Source organism: Oratosquilla oratoria, chromosome 7 (assembly GCF_046742065.1).
Source record: "Oratosquilla oratoria isolate Oo_2021 chromosome 7, ASM4674206v1, whole genome shotgun sequence".
Classification (NCBI taxonomy): Eukaryota; Metazoa; Arthropoda; class Malacostraca; order Stomatopoda; family Squillidae; genus Oratosquilla; species Oratosquilla oratoria.
Window position 1 is genome coordinate 80,593,937 of NC_134783.1, and position 7,500 is coordinate 80,601,436.

Genomic DNA, 7,500 nt, shown 5'->3' on the forward strand with positions numbered 1-7,500 from the left:
CCATTCACATGCAAATACTTTTCCATCTTGACTCAATCACTCGAGCGTAGAAACTCTCACCACTTCTTTATCATTTCGGCGGATATGTCGACGTTCGTCGCCATTTCGCCGAAGGAGAAAGAAATAAATAGAAATGATGAGAGAAAGAGGAAAGGGAAAAAGAGAAACAGGGTGAGAGAGGGGGTGACGGAAAGAGAAAGGAAAAGAGAGAAATGGGGAGAGAAAGAAAAAAGGGTAATGTATATAGTATGAGAGAGAAAGGTTGATAAAAAGGGAGAGAGATAGAGAGAGAGAGAGAGAGAGAGAGAGAAGGAAAAGAGAGATGGAGAAAGAAAAAGGATAAAGGAGAGTATAAAATATAGAGGGAATGAGGAAGAAAGGCTGAGAAAGAGAGAGAGAGAGAGAGAGAGAGAGAGAGAGAGAGAGAGAGAGAGAGAGAGAGAGAGAGAGAGAGTAAAAGAGAGAGAGAGAGAGAGAGAGAGAGAGAGAGAGAGAGAGAGAGAGAGAGAGAGAGAGAGAGAGAGAGAGAGAGAGAGAGAGAGAGAGAAAAGAGAGAGAGAGAGGATAGAAACCATAAGAAAGGTAGGGGTGTTCTGTTGTACGTTAAAAGCAATGTCCATGCTTGTGTTTTAGAGAAAGTGGAACAGGATGTATATATTAGTTTGTGAGTAGAAATAACCCAAACAAATGGACATAAAATTAATGTAGGTGTAATATACTAAACAATCATTTTAGCACAGTATTCGTAAATGAAACACCTCAAAGTGAACTCCAAACTGAAACCTGTAAAAAGTCAAGGGTGAACTTACTACAGTAAATATAACAAAAGAAAATATGAAAAGGTGTATAGAAAAACTCAAATGTAATCAAACACCAGGGCCTGACGATTGGCATCCAAGAATCCTAAAGGAAATGAAAAGTGGGATTATTGTTCCATTAGAAATTATTTTCAAGAAATCTATCATATCCGGAGATGTCCCAAGAGAATGGAAGCTAAGTAACATTACTCCCATATCCAAAAAAGGTGCCAAAAAATAACTATCGTAGATTATGGAAACTATCATCAGATATGCTATCGAACACCATTTAGAAAGTAAATGTATGATAACCAACATAGATTCAGACGGAAACATTCTTGCGTGACTAACTCGAATTCTACAACACAGTCATCTTGAATTATGACAAAAGAAACGATATACGTTTAACATATCTAGATTTTGCAAAAGCTTTTGATACCGTCCCCTACGAAAGACTACGTACTAGATTAGCTTCACACGGAATAAATGGTAACTTATTAAGTTGGATCAATAATTGGTAGAAAGATCGAAAACAGATTTGTTCTAAATGGCAAAACTTTTAGATGGAAATATTTTATGAGTGGAGTTCCTCAGGGTTCCGTTCTTGGGCCACTTCTATTCATAGTATAGACCACAGACCATAGACCATAGACCATAGGCTGAAATATATTTTCTCCAGATTTGCTGATGATACAAAACTGTGCGGAATTGCAAATGATCACTTAAACCAATTAGATATTCAAGAAGATTTATATAAACTACAGCAATGGTCTGAAAAGTGGCTAATGAAATTTAACACGAGTAAATGCAAGATTATGCACATACGTAAAAATAACAATAAGTACGATTACAAGCTATTTGGAAATTTGTTAACAAAAGTGGATAGTGAAAAGGATCTCGGCATAATTATCAGTAACGATCTCAAATAATCTAAGCAGTATATTTCAGCCTCTGAGAAAGCAAATAAGATTCTAGGACTGATTGCGCGATCTTTTGACTTCAAAAGTTCATCGCTCATTAACTATGCTCATTAATTAATTCGTCCACATTTGGAACATGCTGTTTCCGTATGGTCACTGAATCTCATTAAAGACATTGAAAGATTGGAAAAAGTACAACGAGGAGCCACAAAACTTATTCTAAGTATCAAAAATAAATAACACGAAAAAAAATTAGACTCAGAGGTGACTTGATACAGATTTTTAAAATTCTAAAGTAAATTGACAACATCAAAAGTGACAAAAATTTTACACAGAATGAGAATCCGACAAGAAATAATGATCCTAAACTGTCAGGAAATATGTTTAATTTGGAAGCGGGTAGAAACAACTTCGCCAACCGTGTAGTTAAAGAATGGAATAAACTTCCTGCAGAGGTAGTGCAATGTAGTTCAGTTCGAAGTTTTAAGATTCGTTTAGATAAACGCCTGAACAAAATGCTGTGATGCCTGCCATTTATTTTATATTATTTTTTCTTATTATTTGTCTGTTCATTATTTCCATGAGAGAGAGAGAAAGAACCATGACAAAGTCTCCCCAACATCCTTACCTATCACCACCACCACTGTTCCTTCCCACATCTCCACCACCACCCCCTCCACCATCTCTGACACCAACTCTATCAGTGAATCTTATTTGGGGAGCAGATGATATATATATATATATATATATATATATATATATATATATATATATATATATATGTGTGTGTGTGTGTGTGTGTGTGTGTGTGTGTGTGTGTGTGTGTGTGTGTGTGTGTGTGTGTGTGTGTGTGGGTGTGTGTGTGTGTGTGTGTGTGTGTGTGTGTGTGTGTGTGTGTGTGTGTGTGTGTGTGTGTGTGTGTGTGTGTGTGTGTGTGTGTGTGTGTGTGTGTGTGTGTGTGTGTGTGTGTGTGTGTGTGTGTGTGTGTGTGTGTGTGTGTGTGTGTGTGTATTTATATATATATATATACATATATATATATATATATATATATATATATATATATATATATATATATATATATATATATGTATATATATATATATGTATATTTTCTAGAAGTTCTACTAAAGAATTAGAACTCTCACCTGTGCCGACATAATCACGAAGTCAATACCCTAGCAACTAAGCCAAGAACTATGCTACAAAAGAACTTCTCGAGTCCCCAAACACGCCCTTCATGGCTACTACAGACGTAGTCTCATTTTCATCGAATCCTTTCACTTCGGCATTTGTCCTAAAATACATATATTTATCATTTATATGCATATATATATATATATATATATATATATATATATATATATATATAAATGCATACATATATCAACAGCTTTTTTTTTTTTTCTTACAAAGGAGGTAGCCAAAAAATAAAGGCGTAAAATCCACTCCCACCTATTCCATCCCTATATACTCCACTCCCATTCACCCCCCTCGTTCCCTCGTATCTTGGCACCTCCTGAATGGCTGGTCATCCCTGCATCTCGCCAATTGCCCTGAGTCAGAAACAGTGTAGCAAGACACAGCATATTCACAGCAAGGCCGCTTCATTTAATCGGCGAACCCCTCCCTCTCCGTCCCCTCATGCAGAAAAAGAGAAGACGTGGAAAATTCCCTTCGGGCTGCGTCAAAATATCATTCAAACATACTCGCTCTCCACCTTCCCCCACCCACTCCCTTCCATGCATTACAACATCATCCATACACAACCATTCTCCACTCACCTCTATCTTCTGTCTTCCCCTTTCCTTCCTCAACAGATATTCTCATCTTTCCCAATTCCCCTTTTACCCCATCCATTCATCTCATCCTTAGTCTCCTCCTCATGTTCACTCCTTCCACCTCTGCCATCCATACCCCTATTATTTATCTTTTCTTCACTCATTCTCTCCATGTGTTCAAACTATCCCAATACTCTTTCATCAACCCTATCCCCCAACTCCCTTTCCATCCTCGCTTTCCTCTTCACCTCCTCGTTTCTCACTCTATCTAGCCTTATAACCCCTACCAATTTCCTGAGGCATTTCATCTCAAACACATTCAAACTACTCCTTTCTTCCTCTCTTATGTTCCATGTCTCTGCCCCAAACAGTGCCGTCGGTACAATCACTCTTTCATACAACCTTTTCTCAGGATCCATTTACAAATGTCTATTTCTCATATATACATATACATACATATTGTCAAGGAGATTGTCTGATACATATATAAATATATATATATATATTTATATATATATATATATATATATATATGTGTGTATATTTGTATATATATATGTATATATATATATATATATATATATATATAATACTGATGACCCACTTTCATTCATATCTGCTGAGGAGGATCACAGTAAGTGATCGAAATATACAGATCTCTATATCTTCGCTTATTCTTCTCCGAAAGTGGGTCATCAGTATTATTTTACAAATGTGCTACGACCTATCTTTGTTGATATATATATATATATATATGCATATATATATATGTATATATATATATATATATACATATATATATATGCATATACATGACCACGTATATAACTGGTGTTTTCGAATGAATGTATGTACCTACGAGTAAATTTAAGGTTAGGAATTAATGGTCTCTAAAGCCATTGTCCGGCTATGACTATGAAATGTATATCCTCCTCCAATCCTTCTCCTCCTCCACCTCCTCCTCCACCTTCTCCTCCACTTTCTCCTCCACCTTCTCCACCTCCTCCCCTCCACCTCTCCTTTTTTTCTTACTCTCCTACTCCTCCTACTCTTCCTCCTCCTTTTCCTCCCCCTCCTATACCTCCTCCTCCTCTACCTCCTCACCTCCTCCCTTCCTCCTCTATCTCTGTCTTCACCTCCTCCCCTCCCCCCATCCTTTTCTTTTCCTTCTCCTGCTCCTGCTACTCTTCCTCCTCCTTTTCCTCCCCCCACCTCTACTTTCTCCCCTATTTCCTCCTCCTATAATCCTCTTCTTTCTTTTTATCCTTCCCTTTTCCTGTTCCCCCTCCTTCTATTCCACCTCCTCTTCATCCTCCTCTTACTCCTCCTCCTCTTACTCCTCCTCCTCTTACTCCTCCTCCTCTTCCTTCACCTCGTACTCCCCCTTTTCAACCTCCACCACTTTCTCCACTTTTATTTCCTCCTCCTCCTCTCCCTCCTCCTCCTCTTCCTCCTTCCCTTCCCCATCATCCTTTCCTCCTCTTCCTTCACCTCCTCTCCTTTCCTCTCCCTCTCACCTATCCCTTCTCTTCTCCTCCTCCTCACTCCTCACCGTCTCCTTCCCTCCACCCTCCCCTCCCCTCCCCTCCCTTTCCCTCCCCTCGTCTTCCTCCCTCACCTCTCACTTCTTCTCCCCTCCTTCTCCCGTCCCTAACTCCTATCCCCTTTCTACCCCTCCCCTCCTCCCCTCCCTCTCCCTCTCCTTCCATTCCCTCTCCTCCTCCTCCTCCCCTCCCCTCTTCCTCCTCCTGCCCTCCCCTCCTCCCTCCTCCTTCCTCCTCCCTCCTCCTCCCTCCCCCTCTTCCCCTTCCCCCCTTCCCCCTCCTACTCCTCTCCACTCCTCTCCTCCTCCTCCTCCTCCATGGTTTAAGCGTGACGTCTAAAGTGGTCCGGGAGAAGAGTTGTAGGCTCATAAAGCCCGGAAGCGAGAGCCGGGCCCGGGTACAAGCGGCAGTCCTCCCGGACAGGGGAGGGGGGTTAGCCTCCCTACCCCCACTCCCTCCGTCCCATTTAAAGAAACTGTCCTGGACCCCAGGATATCGTGATTATTTTCCAAGGCCTTCCTTGCGTAAATCAGGAAGGCCCGCCCCAAACCCTTCCTTTACGTCTCCCTATCACTCTTACCCCACCCCCCACCTCTCTCATCTTTACCTCATCCCACGCCCCCCCCTCCCTCCCCCATCCCCGACCCATTTTATCAAGACGAAACCTAATGAGCTTATCGGAGGGAGGGCGAGAATGGGGGAAAGGGAAGGGTTGGGGGGGCTAGTGGTGGTGGGGCACAAAGGTCCCCCTGTCTTCACATTAATTGATTATAAAAGAAATATTTTTACATATGAGGACAGGATACTCAGTGCTTTTCTTCTGGGAGGGTGTCTTCCTGTCCTTCCCTCCGCTGAATAAGATCCCCTCACGGCAATCAAGTGAATACTAAAGCGAAACGCAACGGAAAGAGGGTCTGTTTTGAGTTTCTCCTGCAAGAGGGCAGAAATCGCGTCCTTCCGTTAATACTAAGGAGCTCCTGAGTTCGAGTCCTTCTGACCTTAGCATCCTTAAGATGGCGAAACATTTCCTCATTTCTCTTTACTAGATATTTACCTATGAAGATAAAGTGTAATATATGCATTATCTTTATATGTATACGAGTTTGTATATATTTATGAGTGGTACGGTGGTGAGATAAACACTGAAAACAGTTGGAGATTTATTCACTGATATTTCGTCTTTACCCATAACTTCTCCATTTTTATGTTTGTATATATATAATATATATATGTATATATAGATATATAAATATATATACATATATATATTTATATATATGTATATATATATATACATATATGTATGTAAATCGTACATACATACATACATATATATATATATATATATGCATATATATGCATATATGTATGTATGTATATATATATATATATATATACATATATATATATATATATACATATATATATATATATATATATATCACAACAAAGATATGTCGTAGCACATATGTAAAATAATACTGATGACCCACTTTCGGAGAAAGTGGGTCATCAGTATTATATATATATATATATATATTTATATATGCAGGAAGAACACTGGAAGCGTGTGTTCTTGAAAATGCAATGTTGACCGCGAAGAAAAACTATTAAAGCGGAGTGCTTTCGTGTATTCACATCTTCAGTGCAAATAATACATAGTGAAAGGTACAAAGGTGCAGACTATATAGGTGGGAAACATGGGGGACGTGGGGACATCCTGGTGAGAGAGGTGAGGTAGTACCCATGGACCAACTGTCCGTCCGCGTTTACAATGGGTGCGGAAATGTCCTACATGGGTACAATTTTTACATCTTATAAATTTTCTTTACAAATGAAGTTGTCTAGTTTATATTATCATTTTTCATAGCGAATGATACACAATGAAAGGTACAAAAGTGTAGACAATATGGGTTATTGTGTGGTCCAACTGTCCTTCTGTGCTTACAATGGGTACAAAATGTTCTACATGGTTACAACTTATACATCTTAGAAATTTCTTTACAAATAAAGTTGTCCTACATGGTTGCAATTTATACATCTTATAAATTTCTTTACAAATTTGTCTAGTTTATATTATCATTTTCAGTGCAAATAATACATAGTAAAAGGTACAAAGTGGGTTATAGTGTGGACCAAATAAAGTTGTCTAGTTTATATAATCCTAGATTAAGGTTTATATTATCATCTTATGTGGTCTTGATTAAACTGCTTTCAATTACATTTCTTTCGACTATATTGTTACTATAAGTTATTATTTTAGCTTCTTCCCAATTAATAGGGTGGTTAAAGGTACTGAGGTGTTGGAAAATACCACTGGACATATTTCCATCTTTAACACATTTCTTATGTTGTTTGATTCTAATTTTTAGGTCTTTTGCTGTTTGACTGATGTAGAACTGGTTACATGATTTACAGGGGATTTTGTACATACAACCTTTGGGACAGTTTTTTTAAT